The sequence below is a fragment of the Pteropus alecto genome, unplaced genomic scaffold, assembly GCF_000325575.1.
Source record: "Pteropus alecto unplaced genomic scaffold, ASM32557v1 scaffold3, whole genome shotgun sequence".
In the NCBI taxonomy this organism is placed as follows: domain Eukaryota; kingdom Metazoa; phylum Chordata; class Mammalia; order Chiroptera; family Pteropodidae; genus Pteropus; species Pteropus alecto.
In genome coordinates this window covers 47,476,917-47,503,743 of record NW_006442484.1, presented here as the reverse complement: position 1 = coordinate 47,503,743, position 26,827 = coordinate 47,476,917, and the positions used below count along the sequence as shown (strand labels likewise).

The window sequence follows — 26,827 nt, the reverse complement described above, 5'->3', positions numbered from 1 at the left end:
ATACATTTTTGAGCAGGTTTAGGGTCACAGCAACACTAGGAGAAAGGTACAGAGATTTCTCCATGTATCTCCTGCCCCCACACATGCACAGCCTTCACCCATTATTAACATCTCTCGCCAGAGTGGTACTTCGTTACAATTAAACCTACAATGACACATCACAATTGCCCCAAATCCATAGTTTACAATAGGGTTCACTCCTGGTGTTATACATTCTACATTTTTGGGCAAAAGTATAATTCCATCATTATGGTATCATACAGAGTATTTTCACTGCTCCAAAAATCCTCTGCGCTCTGCCTATTCAACCCTCCCCACCTCCAGCCCCTGGTAACCACTGATCTTTTTGCTGTCTCCATAGTTTTTCCTATTCTAGAATGTATCACATTTTATCTTTCCATTCGCCTACGGAAGGACATTTTAGTTGTTTTCCAAACTTGAGCAATTGTGAATAAAGCTGCTATAAACACATATGTACAGGTTTTTGTGTGTATATAGTCTTCAATTTCTTTGAGTAAATACTAAGGAGTGTGATTATGGGTATGAGGGGCTTATAGGCAGTACATTTTATCTTGTTTTCACACACTGAATTTCTCATTTCTAGATATAAAAGCCCTTTTCTACGAACAAGTTCAAAGTGAGAAAACAGCTGAAGGTTGGTCAACGAAAGTTAAACTTGCTAAATACAAAATTCTGCATTTGAACTGCAGTAATCTGTTTTCTGATCTCTTCGCTTCACATAAAAGCACTTCACACCAAGGCCTCCAGCCATTTCCTTGCTGCCGAAACCAGTGACTAACATTTGAACTTCACCTTCTTGAACCTCTTCTCTCCTCAGACACGTTCAAAAGTAGCTTTTGTGAAAGAGCAAAAGAATAAGCAGAAAAACAGACCATATATTTCAAGATCCTTTTACAGTTCTATTTTCTATAATTTTATAATTATTTCCTTAGCGCCTTATACAGTATCTTACAATCCTTGGTTATTCGACCCATACTTTTCAACTAATTATTTTTTAGTAATCTTCCATTTAAAGAAAGTATCAGGATGAACTCATGAAGAATTTTACTTAAAGGCAAAATTTCCTAACTTCATCCTCTGAAAAGGCCTAGAAATATTGACTAGACAAGCTGCAACCCATCCTTAGTGTTCATATTGTGTCTTGAAATACCATTTCCCCAGCTCCCTGAAGAAATGGCTAATTCCAGGTTTGGGAGCAAAAAGTACAGTGAGTAAGGAACAGCATGTCTACAAAAGACCAGTAGGAGCATGTTATAAATAAATAGAAAGATAAATGATGATTGATTGATACATACACACATGCATGCATGCATACACACATCCATACTACATTTATAATTCAGAGGCCAATTAGAAGAGGAACCCCTAGCCAAAAATTGCGCAATTTGATTATCAAATAGACTAATGACTGCAAATGGAGTGAAACATATCAAATGTTTAAATCCATATGTTCATAATGATCTTTAAAAAAATTACAATGGAATATTACTTAGCCATAAGAAAAGATGAAATACCGCCATTTACAACATGGATGGATCTTAAGAAGATCATGCTAAGTGAAATAAGTCAGACAAAAAAGTTGAGGACTATATGCTTTTTTTTTCATATGTGAGACAGAAAACTGAAAGCAACAGATGAATAAGACAAATCAAGACAGACTCACGGACATGGACAACAGTTTAGTGGTTACCAGGGGAAAGTGGGATGGGGGGAGGTAGATAAGGGTAAAGGCGGTCAAATATATGGTGACGGAAGGAAATTTAACTTTGGCTGGTGACCACACAATGCAATATACATATGACATATTATTAAATTGTATACTTGAAACCTATATAATTATATTAACCAATGTCACTCCAATAAATTTAATAATAAAAATTAAATAATGTGATGTTTGAAAAAATTTTTTTTTAATTATTGATCACCTCTGGAGGAGGCCAACTAACCAACTCATTTTGAAGCTGGTAAGTAAAGGGACAGATTTAGCATTTATCCTACTTTTCTATGATAAACCATGGCTTAAGGAAATTGAGGGAGGCCTTGATCCAGAAAAGTTTCTCTTTATAGAAGCATTCCAGCTAATAATTTAAAAAGAATGTTAGAATTAGAAGATGACCATTCTGCATCTCCTAATGAATGAACAGGATCTCAGCAATAATCATCGATGACTGCTGTGATTACCAGAACGTTCTTCGAAAGTTTCATGAATCATCTAGTATTGGCTCAAACACAAACAGCAAAGGGAATAAAGTCAAAGCAAATTTTACCTTTTGGGCTCTCTTTTTTCCAATCAGTTAAAGAAACTATGAGTCATTCAGCAACATCAGTGTGTAAACTTTCTTCAGGAAAGAAACTGCCGCCTGTCAAAGGAGCCAGAAGCACCTATAAATTAGTTCGTTCTTGGGTTCACTGCTCTACTTATGAGCCTTTCCTATATAAATTCTTCCACATTTCTTCCCTAAAAGCTAAAAGTAAGAGTAATTTGGCCTTTTTTTTTTCTTTTTTTAGTCTGTGTTGTCCTTCTCTAACCTAAAATAGAGATAATTGAGTTAAAAAAAATTCAAACAAAATTCCCTACAGAATAAAAACACATTTGGATCTAATTCTACTGTTGACTCCTCACTGATTTCTTTTAAATGAAATGAAATTAAATTAAATGCAGGCTCTGGGTACAGTAATTTAACCACTATTTTGATCATTTCTCTCCTACTTAATTAGCAAAACTGAACCATTAAGTAATTCCATTAAAAATGACAAGACAAGTAAATGGCTTTCTGAATCTTATAATTATCAGTACTTGACCTTAAAAAATCAACACAACCTCAAATGGAATTTGATCAACAGGCCTTCCAAAACATATAGGCAGATACATGAGGGGAAATAAGTTGAGGCCCTGAGGGGTGAGGATGCATCCCTTATAAACAAATGACTCAGCTAGCTACGGGCACATTATTTCACGGTGCCGCACCCCCCCTATGACGAACCTTCCAGACAGAAAATGGTTACCTCTGAAGGGTGAAGAGTTGACTGAAAGAGGAATGAGGGAATTTTCTGAGAGACAGAATGGTCATGATAGGGTTGTAGGTTACAGAAGGATATCCATTTGTCAAAACTACATAGCTAAGACTAGTGCTTTTCAGTGTATGTAAACTTTAAAAAATGATAAAAGCCATCATCATTGTCATATGGAGGTAAGAGCTGATGAAGGAATGATATCAGATGGCAGAATATTGACAATTATTGAGGTTGGGTGATGGGTAGTACATGGGGTTCACCATACTATTCTGTTTTCTTTGTACATATTTGAAGTTTTCCATGCTAAAGGTCTTTTTTAAAAGACTAGAACTTTAATCCCCCCTTCACCACTTAATAGCTATTGCATCTCTGGGCAAATCTCAACCTTTCTGAACCTCATTTTATTCATCTATAAACTGGAGATGATTCCTGCATACTTCACTCAAAACAACCCTGGGTTGTAGCTAAGTATCAAGTGAAACAATGAAAATAACAGTAACTTCTAAACTATGAATTAATATATAAATATAGCAAGTTAATAATAATGAAGATTTGTAATTACTAATAGATCACATTCCAACCTGAATGTTTGAAAACATCATTAACACACATCTTTGAACAAAAACATGAGGTATATCATTAACACACATCTTTGAACAAAAAACATGAGTTTTTTGAATAATGCCTGCCTGAAAAAAGTTATAGAACTGATAAGTCAAAAGTATGGATAACACAAGTGTTATTATATTTGATTACAAAATATACTATATGCTTCATTTTGAATTCCCAATAATGTAAAAATTTAGGCCTTTAAAGAACGTGCATACATCAACTTGACGGCTAAGAAAAGATATCTAAAAGCGCACTTCATAAGGAAATTGATTTGGGATTTTAAATGATGATCAACTACTATAAATTCCACTGAAGTTTGACCATCCAAAATAATGTTTATATAGAATTGCAATATTAGGGATAAGAAACTTTAAATTCTTAATACAAATTGATTATACTTAGAAATTAGAAAGCTAGACTTTTAAACATTTGACTCTCTAATGTTATGGCACAAATATATTCAACTCGAAGAAGCCCAGTGGACACATGGGCCATTCCTTTATTGTTTTTTCTTAAACTTGTCTGTTAGGCTAACCCTAATCACTTACAACTATCACAAAGTGTAACTCATACTTAGAGAGAGAAGGGGAGAGGGAGGGAGACAGAGAGAGACACATAGAGAGATATGCAGATGTAATACTACTTTAATGTCCCGGTCTAATCCTCAAGAATCAGGGCATACCCTGAAAAGACAAACGAGCTGGCCTGGTGCGCTGTTGTTGGTCCAAGTTTCAAAGTAAATAAGTATGAGAGAGTGATATTTTACTTTATTTTATTTATTTATTTTTATTTTTTACACCTACAGCACCTGGTCTTCCTAGGTGGTCTCCCATCTAAGTACCAATCAGGCCCAACCCTGCTTAGCTTCCGAGATCAGAGACAGAGTGATATTTTAAATAAGTACATTATAATTCAAAAATATACTTGTAAGAAAATCACTTGGATAAATTCTTTAGCATTAATCTTACTTATCTTCATGTAATAGGTCTATGCACCAAGTGCCTACTTGCAGTGTTCCAACATCTTTTAAAATCTGGTTTATGGGAACATGTTCCTTTCACCTCACCTCTTGGCCCTGGCCTTTCAGGTTGGCATGGAACGACTGATACACTCCTCTTCAGGAGGCTTCAGAGCCTGTCCGTTTTTTTCCACATGACTTCCTTAAAAAGTGCCAGATAACTCTGCCAATTGCTGAGTTTTAGGATAGTCCGAGGAAAATCCTCTGAGCTGCTGTTTATGAAATTACTAAATATGAATACGATTGAAACTTTACTTCTTATTCTTTTGTTATGGCAAAACACATTACACAACACTGCAGTGGGAGGGCTGGTCACTTTAAGAAAAAAAAAATCAAGGCTTCAAGCTAAAACCTCATTTCAGCTATCATCCTGTTAGTAAAACCTTCACAATCTAAGTTATGTTCTAAGTTTATATTTCTCATTACAGTCAAACATTTCCTATCCATGGAAGGGATGTTTTCGCTAAGAGGCTATGCTGCTTTCTCTAAACACCAACTCTTTGCTTTTTTCTCCTCTAATATATCATAGAGCTGTTCAGCTTTTCTGCCATCAAAGAGGAAAGCTACCCTATGCCCATGGAACTACATAACTGCCCATGTGGTCCACCAAGTTGGGGAGCTCAGCTTGTCAGCTGTTTATCTTAGACTTTGATTGCCTCTTCTTATAGCAGAGACAGACATCCAGGTCAAACCACAGGATGATGTAAACACCAAAGTATGAATGGGTTCTAAGGATTTTGGACCAGATGACTTCTCTAAGTCATTTTTAACTTTAAAGTTCCATGATTCAGAAGGAAATACTGAAAAGTGGGAGAATCGAGAAATTTAGTAAGAACAGGGAGTTTGAAAGGAAGCTTTACAGGATTTTAGACTGAATTATTCCTGTCATCCCCCTCCCCCAAATCAGTTCAGTTTATCTAGTCCATTCTCACTTGTCCTCTAAACCCAAGTCCTGATATGAAAGAAATGAAAGTGGGGGGGCTGGGTAACTGGTAAGTAAGCTTCATGACTGTAGAACTCAAATACCCAATCGATGGAGCAAAACGTGTGGGGTCCCAGCCTGTGGAGGGCAATGGCATCAATAACAGAGAGCTATATTCTTGAAAACTTCTGTTCCAGAGAGCACCAGCGAGTGAGCATTATAAAAGAGTAGGAACCAAAGCCTTTCACAATCACCTGAGGGCACCACTGATTAGAAATACTAAAACCTGAATCTCATCCCAGTCCTACTGGTTTAGACTCTCTGGCCTGGGCCTAGAAATTGGAAATTTTAATAAGCTTCCTAGGTGGATGCTAGGATTCACAAACTAGCATATTCTAGTCGCCAACAAGGCTAGTCTTTCTCAGTTTTCATCAGATTTAACTAGATGTCCCGTATTTTATTTAGTAGGGTTGCTAAATAAAATACGGGACATCTAGTTAAATCTGAAAGTCAAATAAACAAGGAATCTTTTAAGTATAAATATGTCTCAAATATTATATTTAATACTACCCTTTTATACTGAAAAATGATTCCTTGTTTATATGAAATCCAAATTTAACTTGGCATCCTATATTTTTATTTGCTACATATGGAAACTTACAACCCCACCTCCATTACAAGGGTGGACAAAATCAACATGCACATAAAGAACATACTAACTGTTACATCCACTTTTTTTTTTTTTTTAATTTGCTGGCTCCAAATTTAACCCTTTAGAATATACAGCATGTAGATAATACATGTAAATATGAAAGTGAATATGATGATATTACCAGGATAACTTCAATTTCCCCAATTGTAAAATGGAAAAGGTAGGACCAGATCTAAAATTCCATTAAACCACTGAATTATTAACAATCCTTTATCCACATCAAAATTAATCATGGATGTCTGAAATTTTCATGTCTTCTGGAAGAAGTTTCCTCACAAAAGAAAGTGACCAATCAACTCAATTTGTCATCCATTTCTTCTCCAAAAGCAATTCTTGAAACCTATGTTCTTGCCACTCATCAGCGATGACCTTTGTACTGTTATACAGCAGTTTGAATGCTCTCCAACACTTACCACTTTCCATACATTCTGTCTACAGTCTACTCCATCACAGATGTTCAGGGGCTGCAGAGAAACCAATGGTTTCATACTGGCCATAAGTCACACTAAACATACGCGGGGCTGTGATCGCATTTGGTGATCCCTGATGTACTGGTTTACCAAAAGCTCCTATTATTTTAGCAGGAGATCCAAAATTATTCTAAGACAGAGTTGTGCCATGATCTCATCAAGCCAGAAAGAAAGGAACAGCAGACATTTAATTCATGCTGACCAAAGACAGTCCAGCAGTATTAGCATTAATTATAATGGATGAGATAGGATTTATGTCTCTGCATATCTAAATTTTGTTCTACTCAAATGCCTCATGTAATCAATATTGCTATCTGTGATATAGGTGGCATCTAACTCAGTTATATTTGTTAAATAAAACCACTGATTTCCTCTCTAAAATCTGAGTTTAGGCACTCATCATACGAGAGCAAAAGTCTCCCATTCTTTTGTTTCATCCTAACCATCTTCCCTGCTTTAAATATTTTGATTTGGACAATTATGCTAATTAGATCAACACACTATGGCCCATGGGCCAAATCTTGCCCTCTGCTTATTTTGTAATAAAAGTTGTATTGGACTACAGCCATACCCATTTATTTATGTACTGTCTCTGGCTGCTTTCACACTATAGAAGCAGAGTTGAGTAGTTGGTGACAGTCTGTATGGCTCATGAACCCCCAAATATTTACTATCTGGCCCTTTACAAAGAAAGTTTGCCAATCCCTGCTGGAAATTGTTAATATTAACACTGTTTTTTTAAAAAAAAAGAGAAGAAAAAAAGTGATAACATTCAACACTCCACACCTTTTTGGCAACAATTTTTAAAAATGAATGGTGGCTTTCCAACCCAGGAACAAGCAATCAACAACTCAGCCCTTGCAGTCTCCGAGTGCCCGGGGAGCATCTGTGGTGTAGTTGCTCTATGGCCAAGGATAGTTTCAACAGAACACCACTCTTCAGCCTCATACTCCTAAGACTCCAAACACTCAAGCACGGAAATGTGAGCAGGAATATTTCTTTCTACTCAGAGTCCAGCATTTCAAAAGGCAAAATTATATAATGATAAACACAAGTGTTGGACGGTTGCTTCCATCATTATCTGTAGTATGAGGAAAAATGCAGTAGAAAATGCAAGAATAAAAAAAATGTCTCCATTTGGCACCAGTGCCTATGAGGGCACTGTCACTGTTATAGGAATTCAGAATTTAAAATAGAATTCTGTGGCTTCACTGCTTTAGGCAGGAAGAGTGTGTGATCAGAAAGAACTACCGTGTTCAAAACCAAAACGAATGTGAGCCTTCAAAAATCCCAGCACAGGTGCCTTGGAGGATAGATTAGATTGCCAGAATGACATATTATAGTTTCTGTGAGGCTCTTGCTGAATACTGCCTCCTCTGCAGTAATCAACCATGAAGGGCCCCTTGTAATCTCCTTTCCGCTCCCATGGAAAACCCTTGTAAGCAGAAATAGCACACTCACGGTTAATGAAAATTTATGCCATAGAAAATTAAAGATAGTCCTCTAGTTGAAGGGAACAGGAAGGAAAAAAAAACACCTCATAGTAACTGTTGCTAAGTTTGACTTTACAATATTGACAGAATAGATGGCTTACCAAATAAAAACTTTAAGAACTGGGTCTAATTCAATCCTTCAATCCCTATTAGGGATCACAGTGGGCTCTCCTCCTGGGACCGAAGCAGAGCTGTGGCTCTTTCTACCCTCCTTTGATTCTTACTCCTCCATTATGTATCATCTTCCACGCCCTGAGCCCACCACTCCCTTGTTTGCTTAAGGTGTCTCTCATGCCTGAAATCCTTAGGCTCCTGCTGGACAAACACACAGAATCAAATACACACCCACAGGAGAAAAAACATCCCAGCTGATCCCATATTCAGGTGCATCCAGAGCTCAATATGTTGACATTTTCTTTTTTTCTTTAAATATTTGGTGAACGTTTACTATGTGCCAGAGATTATGCTTAGGGTTCAGGTTAGAGGGTGAATTAAATTGCCCTAGCCACAGCCTTTTCCGGGCACCCCTGGCAGGAGTTGGGGAAGATATCAGATAAATAATCCCACAAAGTCTAAGATTATATCACAAATGAGTCTAAATCTAAGGTTCTGAGTCTATAAATTCTGTTCAGTGCTGTGAAGGTGAAGAGCAGGGGTCTGAGAATATAAAGGAGAATCCTCATATATATCAGAAGACCTGAGAAAGCTTCTTCCGCTCTGCATAAGTGGTATTTAAAATGAAACCGGAAAGAGGAGCAGGAGTTAACTCAGGTGAAGAACACAGCTGAAGAATAGCAGGTGCAGAAACTCTAGGAAGAAAGAGCGTGGCCTAGAAGGGAGGTAAAAGTTGCAGCCTTCCCTCGAAGTTGCAGCAGTGATTTTCACTCATCTTAAGTACAATGGGAGACTGAGAACAGGGGAGTGAAGGATTAGATCCACATTTCTAAAAGGCCACTATGTGTAAGAACTAGTTCTGAGATGCAAGAACAGAAGCGTGGGTTTTTAGGGGCTGTTGAAGCAGGAGATGACGGTGGCCTGATTTGGGCTGGTGGGGCAGTGCAATAGGAGTGCATAGTGGCATTATTCAAGATATATTTGGAAGGCAGCGTCACGGGGGAGATATTGACAAATGAGGGAGAAAGAGATAACAAGGATGGCTCCCAGCTTTCCGGTGTGAACTGCTGGGTAGATTGCACACCATTTGCCAAGAAAGAAGTACTTTGGGAAGACTGTGTAGGGTGAAGCATAGAGAATTCTGTTTTGTAAACCACACAGCAAATCTGTAAAGAGCAGAATAAGATTTACTAGCTTCTATGGAAGCTTATGTGCCTCTGTTTTCATCACTTGTAAATTGTGAATTACGGTAGAACCTGTAAGGCTGTTGCGATGAAATAAGCTAACACATGTAAAAACATTTGGCATGATTCCTGGCACACAGTAATCTCAATAAAATGTTAGCAGCTGTGGTTACTATTTTGCACTTGAAGTTTGAAATGTCTATTGGTGACCTTAGCAAAGATGTCTAATAGGTAGTTAGATAACTCGGCTCTGCAGCTCAGAACTCTCTCCTGCTGGAGAGAGTGGGAAGGATGAGAACGGTCAGGGTTTAAGTATTCTGCAATGAGATTATGAATCAAATATTTAGTTAGATATTTTATAACAGCCCCTAAAGATTTATTGATAAGTTGGCTAAAAGGTCAGTGTCTGGGTTACAACAGCATATACATGGCACCCAAATTTGTAGAAAGCAGAATTTGATGCAGAAGTGAGCCCTGAAGGAAGAAAACTGAGAGGTCAAGGAATGAGTCTGTTGAGATTTTCTTAAATTCAAACACAAAACAAAGGTGAAAGTTGAAGGAAACTAAATAGACATAAAAAGGTTTTGCACATTTTATTCTATTTCTCCAAACAGAAAAATTTGGCAATCGATCTTAAAAAAAAAGTCAGTAACTCGTTATATATCAGAAGTGTATACAAATATATATTTGCAAGAATGTTCACTGTAATGGTATAATATTCAAAATGACCTAAAGGAACCTAAATCAAAAACAACAGATGGATTAGGTAAAGTATGGCACACCTATGTAAAGGAACAAATTTACAGCTATTAAACATCATGCCACAAATGATTTATTGGAAAATGTTCACATTCTATTAGTATATCTGATAAGTAGGCTACCAACTAGCACACACTATATAACATTTTGTTTAAAAATACATAGAGTAAAAAAAAACAAAAACCCACCAGCATGGCAAACAATACCAGAAAATTAACAATAGTTAATTCTGGATAGTAAGACTTCAAGTGATTTTTTTTTCCCTTTGGACTTTTTTATTTTTCAAATTTTAGAGACTCAAATCCCCAAATAAAAAGCTAAAGAGAAACACTGAGACTGAAGACTTGACACAAACGTCTCCATCATCATCCTCACAATAAAAGGAACCCGACACTGTTGTATGCAAGGAGAGTGATATTTCCTGATCCTTCCTTAATAAGATAGAACCATGTTCAATACCAGTGGTTGTCCTTTCCTAACTTTGAAACAACTAACATCAGGGTTACAAATCAGATGATATTCTTTGTTGATTTTCAACAATATGCATCAAGAGAAAACTTTTAATTTCATTGTAAAAATATAAAGCCACACAATCTTTCAGTCTGTAAATATTTGTACACTATCACACCCACAACCAAACCCAACACTTCTTTTAAAGAAACATTAAACATTTTCAGAGGACCTTCACGTCCCCATAGCCCCTTTAAAAATTTATCAAGAAAAATGTACATCGTCCCTCTGCTAAGCCATAAATAAGCTTCATGTCAGAGGATTAAATTTTCTCTGAGATAAGCAGAAAAACAAGTTCTCCTTATATCCTGGTACTTAGTATCTGTGCAATCTCGGCCAAGTCTCTTAGCCTTTCTGAGTCTTGGTTTTCTCATTTAAAGGTGGGAAGAATATATACAACTTTCCTTGCAGGAGTTTTCAGGTTTAAAAGACAACGATGGCTACAAGGATCCAAATCTCTCTACATATCCTTCCCAAAAGGCCACAAAATCAACAAGAGGGCATATATCATCACACGCCCAAGCCATTTAGCATTCTTAGGGACAGAGAATACCACAAACTTCAAGTTACCAGTGAGTGGATGAAATAAACACCAATTTCCAATCAATAGAGCTCCTGCTGCTGCTGCAAACCGGTCGTGTAAAGAGAAGAAAAACTCCAGTGGAAAGGAGAACAGGGCACGGAGAGAACGTCAATGAAGCACAGACAAAATCACCTCCAAAGAGGGAAAGTCCTACACTAAATGCCCACATATCACACACAGGTCTGAGACCAACCTGGTAGCTCTTGGCAACAGCTACGTCTAAGGGAATGAACTTGAAGGTGAATGAGACCAGAGGCCTCAGACAAGTGCTGCTTCTGGGACAGAAGAATATAAACAGAAGGAATGGTGCCATGGCAGTGAAGAAAGAAGGAGAAATTAAGGATACCGCATAAATGAAAGAGAAACAAGACACCCTAGACCTTCACCGTCTATCACCACCACCATCATCCATTAAAGAAACTGCATGCACCTCACTGTTCGCGACAGCTATTAAACTAAGAAAAACATGAAATGCCCAGGAATAGAAAAATCAGAACAAAACCAGAACAAATTGGAGCAAAATCAAATAGCTGCTGAAAATTCTCCCCACCAAAAAATCATGAAGCAGAAGAAAACTGTAATATGATACTCCAAACTGAATTAAATATTCTAACACAAGCATCTGAAGAATTAAAAAACATCTAAAATCGGGAATACGAAAATTAACACAAGAAATGAACAAAAATAAAAAGCAAGAAATGCAGTGAGAGTTGATTGAATTCAATAAAGAAAATGAAGAAAAAGACAAAAGTATTTCTTCCTCCTAACTGAAGAATAAATTATAAGGTGCCCAAGAGAAAACAGATTTAAGTTGAAATTTAATAAAAGGCATAGAAGTAGGGAAAAAAAAAAGCAGGAAACAGTAAAGAGCTGGAGCATTTGCGAAATGGTGAGAAGTGAGGGGCAGGTCACAGGGAGGTAAAGTTGACAAGCGAGGCTGGAACCAGAGTTATTCATTCAATAAATATTTTTGAGTGTCTATTGCATGCAAGGTGCTGTTGTTAGTGATTGTGAGTGGAATTGGTTCTCCCCTGTACGGAAGACAAATGGGAGTCAGGGACCTTTAATCAGGAAAGTGATGTAATCAGACTAAACTGAGAGGAAAGTAACTCTAGAAGAGAAATGAAAGACTTTCTGGAATAAGGTGAGACTGAAAGGGAGGCTAATTAGGAGGCCATAATAAATAATTCTGAGATAAAAAGCATCAAAGTTTCCTGATGGCCCCACATGAAGACGACACCAAGGCTTCTATTTTGGGAAACTGGAGAATGACTCCATCATAGTTGGAAAGAATTTCTGCTCCATTTTGGGCATGGTGCGATATGATATACAGAGACTGGAGCCTTGGGAAAGTGTGGGGGTGGTTACCTTTTTCGTGGTAATAGTAGCTACTGGACATGAAGAGATGGCCTATAGGTAATTCAGTTCTCATGCCTCAGAGCACCAGGAACACCTCTGGGGCCTTCCATATTTGAGGGTTAGAGTGGAGGAAGAACACTGGAAGACACAGAGCAGCCACAGGAATGCAGCCAAAAGAGAAGGCACCCAGAAGCCACAAGAGGAGACATTCTGGAAATGGTGGCTGGTCCACAGAAGCAGACTGCGCAGAGACCAAGGAGAGTAAGGGCTAAAAAACAGGAACTCAGACTCCGATGGTGATCTTACTGATAAGCAGTTGCAGGCTGAGGAATGAATGGCATTCATAAAGGAGATTTCAAGAAATGCACTCAGTGAAAAGAAGAAAAGATGCAGGTGATAGGTGACAAGAAAGGGAAGTTGGATTCAAGAGGAAAACTGGGAGTGCAGAGATAGGTGTGAGCCAGTGGTAAGATCAAAAGTACAGAAATGCAGAAAAGAGGATATAACTGATGGGGTGAGAGAGGAAGGGGTCAGGGTCTGGTTGGAGGCTACAAGATCAGCTTTCAAGGTCTCTTCCAAAACTGTGAAAGTGGGGAGTGCAGGGATTGCGGGTAGGGTGCCACAGGCCAGCATCCCAGTGGCACGTGAACATCTTTCCTTCCTTTGCATGCCTATAGGGTGTACTATGGAATTTAAGGCTGGGGGCTTAAAGTCTAAGACAAGGCTTTGTGTGCCAGTTCTGCCGCTTACCACCTCTACCCCTTTGAACACAGCATAACTCATCTGAAGCTCAGTTTTGTCATCAGTCAGTTAGGTATAACAATACCAGTTACACGCACCCCCACCTACTTCGTAGGGTTGTTGTGAGGCTCAAGAACATAGTGTGTTTGTGGATGCACCTTGAAGACTGAAAAGGCCTATGCATAAGTTAGTAGATCTAATTATTCCACATGTACTTCTCACTAGAGGTAGTACTTGTTCAATCTGTGTGCATCCCGTACAGGGTCTAACACAGTATTGTGTACAAATGCTCACCACACACTGACGTGGACTAAGCGCCAGCCTCCTCTTTCGGAAAGGCACGTGGCTGAACTGTTTTATATGTCCTATACCACTACACACTGAAACCATCACACTTAAACCTGGGGTAGGTTCCCAACCTGAGTTTTTTAGTAAGACTCATAGCAAACAAGAGTTCAACACTTTATAACAGCATTTTCAAATTAGCAGAAGTGCAATTATGAAAAGGTTGCCATATGTTAGAGTCGATGATTTTTTTTTTTTAATTAAGAAGAACACAGTAAGAAATCACATTGCAAGCGCACTCAGCCACTGGATCTAGAAAAGGCATCTGAAGAAAATCGACCACCACATCCCAACTGAGATGAGGATACAGGCCGCCCCCGCCCTCCATATAGCTCTCCTACACCAGAAACTCACTAGCTGTGGAAAACACACTTGAGTTCTGTCAAATCATCAACTAAGAAGTTGCTGCAGTCAAATCCAGTGTGTCATTTCACATGGGCATCCCTCTTACTCCTGAAACAGAGCATACTCTGGAAAAGTACACTTTAACATGGTTGCCACAGCCTTACCTACCATTCAATCAAAATCTTTTTATTACAGAGATAATATGGCATCTGTAGCTCAGCACTTTGTATGTGGGGGCGGGGGGGAGGGCGGGGGGAATAACACATGTGGAGAAAATATATTTTTTTCACTACCAAAGCAGCAAATTATTTTTGCTCTTCTATACAGTACAGTAAAGCTCATACATTTTAAAGAACCTACATAAGTTCTTTTTTTCCATCTGAGGCAAGTCTCAGTAGTGATTTAAAATTAAATTGTTAACCAAGTGTCAGGAATCATGAAATAAGTATAAGCGGCAGTCTCTTTCCAAATACAAATACCAAGATATTCAAAATCAGATGAAACTCTAAAAGCATATAGTAGTAGCACCATCTATTGAAAACCTTCAATTCAAGAAATCTATGAACTACATTTAACACTCGAGGGGAAAATGTTAGGAATGTGATATTATTAATATTCTCTTTTTACAAAAAGACATTCATTTATTCATTCCTGTAATATAGTGAGTCCCTATTACATGTCAGACACAGCTGTAGAGATTGGGGATATAATGTCAAACCAAACAGACTTGTCTCTCATAAATTTATGGTCTAACGAGAGACAAAAAATTAAGTAAATAGCTAAGCATATGATTACAAATACTACACGCTAGAAGGAAAATAACACAGTACCATGAAAAGAAACAAGACAGGAACCTAACTTGAAAGGAGAAGTCTTCTCAGAGGAACTAGGTTAAGCTAAGACTGAAGCCAAAGAGGGAGGGGACAATCCAGACAGAGGGATCAGCACATGCAAACAGTCTGAGACAAGAAAGGGCTGGGCATACCAGGGACCTGAAAAAAGAGCAGTGGCATTTCAGCAGAGTGTGCAATGGAGAGGAAGGCATGAGATGAGGCGACAAAATTTATGGAGTAGTTGTATGCCAAAAAATTCAGAGCCAAATAAAAGATTTGGGTTTGGTTTTGTTTTTGTTTTCTATGTGCAGTGGGAGGCAGTGAAAGACTTTAAGTAGAGCAGTGATGGGATCGGATCTGTATTTTTAAAAGAATGGATGGAGGAGGACAAGAAATGGGAAAGCTGTGGTAATGGAAATGGGAGAAGAGGATGAGTTTGGAATATATTTTGGAGATGAATGGGTAGGACTGTTCAATGTGAATGGGGGAGTGCAGTGAGGCAGGCATCAAAGGTGATCTGGGTTTCTGGCTGGAGCGACTGATTGAATGGAGGTGTCTCATACTAAGACAGGAACAAGACAGGAGGCACAGGCTTAGTTGGTAAGTAGGGGATCAAAAAACTGGTTTTGATAAAAATGCTAAAAAATTAAAGATGCCACTGAGACCTCCAGATGGAAATGTCAAGTAAGTGGTAAAATTAAATGAAACAAATGCAGACATGTGCCATTTCACTCTTAGGATCTAGATTAGTAGCTCAACTCAGTAAAGGATGTTTGTCCTTCTTTGAAGGAGTCATTCCCATCCCCTCACTCACTTCTTGATTCAGTCCATTCCTATGCCAACCAGCAAGCCAATGAGACAAAAATTCAGGTCCTAAGAATTCTCAAGGATAGCAATTTACATTCTGAGAAAGTAGAGAAGTCTTTGTAATAAACAAAACTACACAGGGTTTTAGACTTTATAAATTTTTGTTATCAATTTTATATCTTATAAATTACATAAATATATTAGTAAAATGTGACTTTAACATTTTTATAAATTTTATATTAGAAAATACAAGTACATTTTTGAAGATTTTACATATACTTTTTTCCATAGTTTCATAGTTGTCTTATAAAAAAATCTTAAAATTATAATTTTTTAATCTTTAAGACAAGGCTTAGACAATTAATCAAGCTTACCTACGATTTCTTTGATATAAACTTAAGGTATCAATATCCTATTCACATTAGGGCTAAGTGGTTGTATTTTGAAAAGCAGCATAGGATGGTAAGAAATCACTGTATGTATCAAACATTGATTCATAGTTTCAGGTTGTAAGGGCCTCCTAACCTGTATCTGATCCCTGGGTTGATTTTTGTTTTTCTAACCAAATTGCCGTGATTCAAAATTCTTTGTTCATTCAAAATTTCCACCAGTTTAAATAATAATGAAAACTGCAGAAGCAGGCTCACCACACTTGTCTTCTGGCAGGGAGACATTTAATACCAGCGAGACTGCCAAATAAAGAGATGACGTCATCCACATCTGCTGATTCACGGGGAAGGGGGGAAACAGGAGGAGGAGGTAGTGAAGCCAAGAGAGATGTTGGAATTGTGATTATGTTTTACTGGAAAGTGGCTACTGAGCTAGACAACTGCCCAAAAAGGTTACTGGTGGCCAGTGAAGAAAGGAAAAAAAGGCAGCTGTGAATGTGATCAGAAGAGTCACATAATATTGGTTAAGCAAGTAAAAGACAGAGGTTTAGCAGTGAAAGATTGAGACCAAGTGTTCCCTTTTCTTTTTCTGAGTGTCCATTTTCTACATCTAACCCACTTGAAAACATTGCTTCTCAATCACAGTTTCACAAGATTTACTTTAAAAGCATCTTAAAACCACTCTTGTCTGACGTAATCATGGAACTTGGCACAACTTTAAAAGACATCTTTTGAAAAATCACAAAACAAAACTTTTTAAATGGAAAATACACAATAGGTAGCAATATAATTTCTACAGTAAAAAGTGTATCTATGTTGTAAGTGCTTAACTGCCTGGAAGTATAAATTTCTACAATGAATATGCATCCATGCAAAGGGCCATTAGTACAATTAAGGTATCAAATCAAAATAAATTAAATATTTAATCAAGCCATGCCATTTCACAGAACTCAGTCCCTAATGTGAAGAAAAGCAAAAAATGATTGCAATCCATTGTTATCACATCAGTTATTCAATAATTATTTCTTAACTACCAACTATGCATAAGGAATAGTATAGACACAATAGGTAAGGTGACTGATTATTAAACCAAATTAGGACACTGTCTGAGAAGCATGAATGGGCTCATCGGAACAATTAGTAATGATATTGAGTAAAGAAATAATAATACCAATGATAAACTTTAACTATTACTAAGTAATTATCATGTGACTAGTTCTTAGCTATGCACTTTTTAATTATTTTTAATTGTAATAAAATACAATAACATAAAATTTATTATCTAAATCATTTTATTTTATTTATTTTATTCATTTTTTTAAATTTTTTTTTAATGTCTACAGAACCTGGTCTGTAGGTCTTAAGTGGTCTCCCATCCAAGTACTAACCTGGCCCGACCCTGCTTAGCTTCCAAGATCAGATGGGATCAGACACATTCAAGGTGGCATACCCGTATTTAAAACCATTTTTAAACATACAGTTCAGTGGCATTGACATTGTTGTGCAACCATCCACCTCCAGAACTCTTTTCATGCTGCAAAACTGAAACCCTGTACCCATTAAACAATAAATTCCCATTCCCCCGTCCCCCAACTCTGACAACCACGATTCTACTTGAAAATTATGATCTCATAAGTATAGCCAACAAAAGAGTTCTATTTGAATCCACATGTTTACAGGGTCTCTTCTTCAACTAAAACAACATTAAAAGCAAGCATCAAAGTAAATCGTACTTAGATTGCTGTATAGCAAAGTATTAACTCTGGATTTTTTTTTAAATAAAGCATATTAAATTAGTAACATTTTTGTGAGAACAAAGTTTTCACTATTTACATTTTAAAATGTTAATTTAATCTTATAAAACTTCCATTTCATATGCATTATAACATAATATTATTGTACGAGTATGAAATTTATTAATAAATATCATATTTTGGATATGACATGCCCAAAAGCTTTTTACCGATGTGGTGTACAACCAAAAACATTTGGGGAACCACTGATATAAAGGACTATGGTCCCATTAATGGGAATCAATTTAGGAGGGAAGGTGGGAAGTTTGTTTTTAAATATTTTAAAATAGGTTGAGTTTAATGTGTCATGTGGAGACTAAGTGGAGATATCCAAAAGGCAAAAGGACATGTAAGCCTAGAGTTCAACTGAGAGACAGAATCTATATTTAGAAGTAATCTACATAGCGGTGACCAGAAGAGACATGAGAAGGAATGAGAACTGTGAAAAAGCAGACAGCAGAGGCCTATACACAGCGGAGTCCCTATATTTAGAAAGTATGAAAGAAAGGAGATCTAAAGGAGACAGGAAGACAGGAGGAGACTTAAAAGAATACATAAGAGGGATACCATAAAATGAGGCCGTAGTGTCTAAAGTTGTAGAAAATTAAGGAACTGAGAAAAGTCCACTCACTGGATTTGGCTGCCAGGAGGTCACTTTGGTCCCCTAAAAACACTTTTGGTAATGGGTAGCACCAGAAACCTGATTTAGGGCTGACTGAATGGTGAGGAAGGGCAGATAAGAAGTGCAAGTGGTCCACAGGGAAACTTGGTGAAGATGGGAATGAAAAGAAAAGTACGATGGTGATGGATGGAATGGTTTGGTTGCAAGAAAAGTTTCTGAAGTAGTTTGTTTTCAACTGGGGGCAATTTTATCCCCTGAGAGACATTTGGCAATCTCTAGAAACCAAAAATGGTTGTCACATCTCCAGAGTGCTACTGGCATCTAGGGAGTAAAGGCCAAGGTTGCTGCTAAATATTTTGCAATAAACACAGGACAGTCCCCTACAACAAAGAAGTAACCAACATACACTGTCAGTAATAACCCAAATACCAAACATCAATAGTTGAGAAATCCTATTCTAATGAATTAGAAAGGTCTGAGTATTTTATTATGAGAAGTTACAAAAAGGAAGGACGCAATGATAAATCGGGGTCTCTTAAGAGTGGGAAGGTATATGATTCAGGGCAGAAGCAGATGGTGAGTGCTGGGGGGAAAAAAAGAACATTTTCAAGTTGTTTAAAACAAGAGAAGTAGAAAAGGAGACAATTAAAAATGCAGAGAACTGGTGATCAAAAAGAAGAAAGCAGAGGTAACCCATATCTGATGGTCTTGATCGCCTCAGAAATACAAGCAGCAAAAATTCTGCAGAGATGTGGGGGTGGAAGTAGGGTTTTAAGAGGAGAAAACACTTGGAACAGCCCCTGTGGGGGTGGAATCAATTAGAGGAACATAAAAGGTTTACCAAGTACCCAGGAAGGCCTAGCAGGGGGGAAAAAAAATCAACTCAGTTTCCTGAATATCTACAGCAAAAAAGTTATTTATCCTTGGAGCACAAAGTAAGAGAATGACATCAGGGTTATCTCAAGGTCAGGACTGGCCAGATGGATCAGGAGGACAAGAGGTAAGAAAAATTAGACAGTCCTGCTCAAGTGGCTTACTCGAGGTCCAGGCTAAGGCAATGAAACCGAAACCAGATAAACAGAAGACAGGAAAGAAGTTGAGTGCCAGAGGAGGAGCAAACACCAGGCTGGGTAGGAGGGAAAATGAAGAGAAGAAGAAATGATAGGAAGCTAAGGTCAAAGATGATAATTCTGGGTCTCAAATATTGGAGGATAAATTGTTTTCAATTATGATGAGGGCTAGAACAAAGCCATGCCTGTATATAGCTGTAGACAATATTTTTTATTCCCATATTCTCAACCCCTTCCCCTCTGACAACCATCAGTTTTGTTCTATGTGTCCGTTTCTAGTCTATTTCGTTGTTGCTGTTTTTTAGATTCTACATATAAGTGAAATCATAGATCATAAGCTGTTTATCTTTCTGTTTGACATTTCGCTTAGCGCAATACCTTCTAGGTCCATCCACGTTGTTGCAAAAAGCAAGAATTCATTCTTTTTAGTGCTGCATAATATTCCATTACACATATGTGTGTATGTATGTATATGTCACATCTACCACATCTTCTTTATCCATTCATCTTGATGGACATATTGTTCATATTGATGGACATTTAGATTTCTTCCATACCTTGGCTATTACTAGTAATGCTGCAATGAACATAAGGGTGTATACATCTTTTCAGAGTAGTATTTTTGTTTTCTTCAGATAAATGCCCGGAAGTGGAATTGCTGGATTGTGTGGCAGTTCTAGTTTTAATTGAGGAATCGCCATACTGTTTTCTATAATGGCAGCACTAATTTACAATTCCACGATCAGCGTACAAGGGTTCCCTTTTCTCCACGTTCTCACTAGCACTTGTTATTTGTTGATTGATTATAGCTATTCTGACGGGCATGAGATGATATCTCATTGTGGTTTTAATTTGCATTTCCCTGATGGTTAGTGATGTTGAACATATTTTTATATGTCTGTTGGCCATCTGTATGTCCTCTTCGGAGAAATGTCTATTTAGGCCCTCTGCCCATTTTTTAATTGGATTGTTTGTTTTTTGGTGTTAAGCTGTACGGAGACTAATTCTGACATCCAAGGGTGGGCATGGGAGGAAGCCAGTATCCTGGATTTCACTATCCTTAATACATTTCTATCGGCATCAGTCTTTAGAGATCACTTAAATTATCAATATTCTCTCTTTAGGTATGCCAATCACACTCTCATTGATCCTCTTGTATATCTCACAGCATATGCTGGTGACATGGCCATTTGAAGTTAGTGGAGACTGTGTCACCAGGGCTAGGTGGCCTACATAGAAATAAATCCTCTCTGACATAAATCCCTCCTCAGAGTTACACATGTAGAAAGATGACATCATGATAGAGTAGCAAATAATATTCATTTTTACAGGATGGACATCATGACCCACAGCTACCACTATTCTCTACTGTGGTAATGAGTGAATCAACTTTACAACCAAGACAAAATTAGCTTCCTTCCCTTTCTTTCCTTCTGAACTCTGACTGCACTGTCTGAAGACACAAACGCCATTCTCTAAATGTATCATTTTCTTCCAAGATCAAGATATAAGAAACACAGTTTTATTTCATCATCATTTTGGCTGCTACCTTTCAGCACAGGCCTGTTCCACCATATCCTAAAGGGACGATTTAATTTTTAAGGGACTGCAGCAGCTAGAAACATGGATTGAATAGAGCAAATGAGAGAAAAAACAAAGTGAGATTTAACTTGCAAAGAAAAAATAAGTAAAAGTAGCCTAAGTAGTTCCAAAAACTATTATAAAATTGAGACATTATAAAATTAATATTTTAATAAATGTTCTGATTACATTCCAAAATCACATAAAGTATCTAATACAAAACTCATTTTTCAGAGGGCTATTAAAGATATCCAATGAATAGTTCTTTATACTAATGAAAAAACACAACATTTTTAAAAAGAGCAACCAAATACTTAAATATTAGGTTGTTAAGCCACAGGAATATTGATATTCATCAAGTGCTGTGAATTTTTATCCAAATAGAGATTGTACCAAATTATCGGCTCCAATGAAGGGAAAAAGAGGTACGAACAAGACTAAAAAAGAAATCCCAAGATTATAACTAGCCCCTTCCCCTAAAATGTTATATAATTAATTTCAAGCATCAGTAACAATGTCTGGCCTTTTTGACAGATAATCTACAAATCATATGATGGTTCTTATTTTACTACATTGTATCTCTAGGAGTCCAGAAAAGTGACATCTAATGAATAATCCATTTTTTAAAGACTTTCTGTGTACAGTGGCAGAGAGCATCCAGCAAGGAGCTATTTTAGAGCTCATTGAAGAAGATATACAGAAGTTAGCCACACATATTTGAAAATACAAGTGGTAGGAATGAATAGAATGGCTCATAGACAACGTAGAGCAAGAAAAAAAAAAAAGACCCAAGGCCAATCTCTCTAAATCAGTGGTTCTCAGATTTTAGGGAGCTTCTTAAATTAAACAGACTACCAGACCCTATTCCCGTCTAATTCAGAATCTTTAGGGTGGGATCTGAGCAAATGGGCTTTGTGATATGCACTTCAGATGATTCCAAAGCAGGTACCGAGTGGGCCAACTTTGGAGAAACACAACACTAGGTCACAAAAAGGAAAAATTGATAAATTGCACCTTATCGAAATTAAAAACTTTTGCTCTACCAAAGTTCTCCTGAAGAGAATGAAAATACAAGTGATAGACCGGAAGAAAATATCTGCCTATCTGAATAAACTCTGTGGATTGTACCAATGTCAGTTTACTGGTTTTGCTTTGTAGTATAGTTACGCAAGATGTTACCTCTGGGGGAACTGAGTGAAGGGTACACAAGTCCTCCCTGTACATTTTTTGGCAACTTTCTGTGAATCTTGAATGATCTCAAAACAAAAAGTTTTAAAATGACTACATGTCTGTCTAGCTACCTATCACATTAGTAACAAGCCAGTGAATTATCCTACAGTCTGAAATATTATTTATTTAAAAGGGCTGAAGTCCAGCAAAGGTTGACGAGTCACAACTTGTGAAATTCTTAACACTATTAACCTAAATTGGACAGGCATGCTCTCCAACTCCATATTAATTCTAATGTAAGTGCAAACGTTGTTGTCATTATTACTATTTCACTTTCCAAAGTAGTGTTATGACGTGCACCATAGTGACTGAGTAAATGATGTGACTCGAGACACATATTATAATAAACATTAAGAACTGTTATGAAAACATTTCCATTTTCTACTATTAATGTAATGTTGAGTGAACATTAGGTTTTAAGACTATCTGACTGTATTATTCAAAAGCTAAATAAAGTAAGTTATAGAGAAAAGGAGGAAAACTGACACTAGAGAACTATTACTGTTTCAATATAAAGTGTGCCAACAAGAGTATTTCAGTGTCTCTGGAATGGCGCCTACTGTGAATAATAACACTAATTAATTGCTAGTACTATATATTAGACACTGTGCTAAGCTCATCATAAGTAGATCATCTTACTTAGTACTTACAACAACCCCTGAGGTAGGTATTGTTATGAAAGATGGGGAAATAGGGAGATGATATAGCTTGTCCAAGGCCAGATCTCTTACGATGCCAAAGCTCAGGCTACAAGTACTGAACACCCAACCACCACTGCTCCCACACGTCATCACCACTTACTTAATGTCAATGAAGATAAGAAAGTATGAAATAATAAAACTAAGGCTAAGCTCTAACTTACAAGATAAATCAAACTGTACCCACCTAGTGTGGTGAGATTGCAAACTGCCTTTGCTGTCCATTCTCCACATTTTCCTTTCAGGAACAGAACTTCTACCACTCCACCTTTGTAAGTTTTAGCTTGGCACATGATCACCCAGCTAGTTTACAATTCCCACCCTCTCTTGCAGCTAGGTAATGGCCACTTAGCTCTACTCAATTGGATCTGAGCAAAAGGATACATGAAATTTCAAGTGACAGACTTCAAAAAGGCAACTGCTTGCCTACTTTATCTTTTCTCTTCAGTTCCCAATCTTCCTACAGGTAGAATGCAGAAGTGGTCCTAGCCAGCCAGCTTCTACCTTACAGGTTAAGATGATACCATAAGTGAGACAGAGCCACATGGTAGATAGAGCCTTGGTTTCTTAGTGGCCTCAATTCCAGTGGTCCTCAAACTTTAATGTGCATCAGAATAATCTGGATGACTTCTTAAACCCAGACTTTGGACCTATCTCCAGAGTTTGAGTCACAATTTGCATTTCCAATAAATTCCCAGGTGACGTCATTACTGTTGATCCAGTGGGGAGGTAGGGGAGCATATCCTGACAACTAATGAACTAGATGTGCTCTTTCATTAAGGTGGCCACTAGCCAGATATGTTTCCTGAATACTCGAAAAGTGGTTAGCGAGACTGAGGAACTGAATTTTTAATTTAAATTGAATACCAACACTTGATTCAGTTAATGGAAAATTTTTAAGTATGTTTAGCACATCTTGGGTGTGTGAAACTACTTTTTTGAATTTTAAATTTTATAAAATCAAAATACAGATCAAATGTTTCCGATAAAAATTTAGTGTCCAAGTTGAAATGGGCTATAAATGTAAAATACATATCAGACTTCGAAGAGTTAGTACGAGAAAAAGAATGTAAGATGTCATTAATAATTTTTATATTGATTATATGGTGGAATAACATTCTGACTATATTGACTTATACAAAATATATAATTAAAACTAATTTCACATGTTTCTTTCCCTTTTTAGTGTGGCTATTAGGAAATTCAATATGTGACTCACATTATAATTTTATTAAATGGTAGTTATCTAAACTATTATATGAATGATAGAAAGTAGAAGAGAGATCTATCTTGTTGGGCAATTAGTTTTGTTTGAAGTCTCTTTGTAATAGCAACTAAGCTTGTACCCTGATCATCTTCCTATGCAAAATGTACAATTTCCAAATTCCTGGTGGTAAATGTATTATTCTGCTACTGTTCCCATTCCACTCATCCTAATTTTCCTTTCTTGTTTTATTTAGTTTCAACTGCACAGGATTTGATTAATCACAATCTTTGCTATGAGACACATTCACATCTCTGGGCCATACATGCTGCCCTCATTCACTTATTCTTCATTGCTAATGCTATACTAAGCAACCGTGAAACCATCACCCAACACAAAAATTAGACTTTGACAACTTATCTATCCAAATGGCCTCTCAGTCCCAGTGCTATCTGAGGTAACAACCATCCTGAATTCCGTACTCAACATTCCATTGCTTTCCTTTCTATATTATCATCTCGTCTATCTATATTCCTAAAATTTATGGTCATGATTTTAGGTGCTTTTAAACTTATAGAAAAGGTACTACATGTAAAATTTTTAGAATTTCTAAATTTCATGTTAATGAAACGTATCTATGTTGTAGTTTTTTCATTATATTTTATTTTGATTGTGGCATGTGTCCCATTGGGTGAATACATTACAGTTTATTCATCCATTCTCTTGCCCACAGACATTTGGGGTTTCCCCAGGTTTCTGATATTGTGTACAGTGCCACCATAAACATTTCTGTATATACTTCCTGGTGCATATGTGCAAGAATTTCATTTACATATATATATTTAGAAGCAAAATGTTGGAAATGTGACTGGTTAACTCTGTGAGATAATGCCAGAACTATTTTCCAAGATAGTTGTGCCAATTTACTAGCAGGGTACGAGATCTTCCGTATCCCCATCTGCCCTCACACTTGATATTAACAGACTTTTCAGTTTTTTCAACTGAATGGTTGTAAAATAGCATCTCATTGTGGTCCTGAGTTGTATCTCCCTCCATATCACAAATGTTGATTATTTTTGATATATTTCTTGGCCATATGTGCTTCCTTGTCTGTATCTATAAAATACCCATTTATATCCTTGGCCCATTTTTCTAGTGGATTTTTCACGCTTTTCTTCTTGGTTGGTAGGGCTTCTCTGTATAGTATAATAATCTTTTCATATTTTTGTGCCTAGTTTAATGAAGCTCGTGTACCCATCACCCAGTTTCAAAAACTATCAATTCATGGCCGATTTTGTTTCATATATACCCTTATTTCCCCCTCCATTCCCATAAGGTATAGTGAAGCAAATCTCAGTCATCATCATATAATATCAATAAGGCTTCTTTAAACAAAATTCTTAATTTTAATATAGTCCAGTTGATCAATCTTAAAGTGTTCTATCTGCCTTAAGAAATCTTTTCCTCTGAAGACTAAAAGTCTAAACAAACAAAGTCTTAGAAAAATTCTTTCCTATCCCTTATCCTAAAAGTCTTAGTTTCTTTTCTTACATTACATTTAAGACATTCATTTTTCTGGATTTTTCATACGTGGTATGAAGTAAGAATCTGTTTTCATCTTTTTCCTAAAGATAACCATTTATTCTCCGCTCTATTCACTAAATAGCCCTTCCTTTTCCTACTGACCTGACACATACCAAAGTTCTAAATATGTGTGTAGGAATGTCTTATGGACTGAAATGTATTCTCCTAAAATTCATATGTTGAAGCCCTAACCCTCAATGTAACTGTGATTAAATAAAGGGCCTTTACGGAGGTAACTAAGGTTAAATGAGGTCATAAAGATATCATCCTAATCCCATAGGACTCGTGTCCTCATAAGAAGAGGAAGAGACACCAGGGGAACACATGTATAGAGAAAAGGCCATGTGAAGACACAGTGAGTAGGTGAGTATGCAGCCATCTGCAAGCCATGGAGAGAGGACTCACCAAGAACCAACTTTGACATCACCTTAATCTTAGACTTCCAGCCTCCAGAACTGTGAGAAAATAAATTTCTGTTGTTTAAGCCAGGGGTCTCCAACCCCTGGACTGCGGACGAATACTGGTCCATAGCCTGTTAGGAACCAGGCCACATAGCAAGAGGTGAGCGGTGGGTGAGCGAAGCTTCATTTATACTTGCAGCCAAGTCCCAGCGCTAGCATCACCACCTCAGCTCCACCTCAGATCAATAGGCATTAGATTCTCATAGAAGCACTGGTCTCTGGTGCCAACTGAAGACCACTGGTTTAAGCTACTCAGTCTGTGATATTCTGTTATGGCAGCCCTACCAGACCAATATGGTATGTTTCTGGGCTTTTTATTATTTCTGTTGGTCAATTTATCTGTCCCAATGCC

General features: G+C 37.2%; 1 protein-coding gene and 1 pseudogene across 1 annotated transcript in view; both read right to left on the bottom strand.

Annotated features, from left to right (window-relative positions):
- OSBPL6 (oxysterol binding protein like 6) overlaps positions 1-26,827 on the bottom strand; it is a 182,973-nt gene that overhangs the window by 115,370 nt on the left and 40,776 nt on the right. The gene's annotated exons all lie outside the window — the stretch shown is intronic.
- LOC112470803 lies at positions 17,567-17,690 on the bottom strand (annotated as a pseudogene).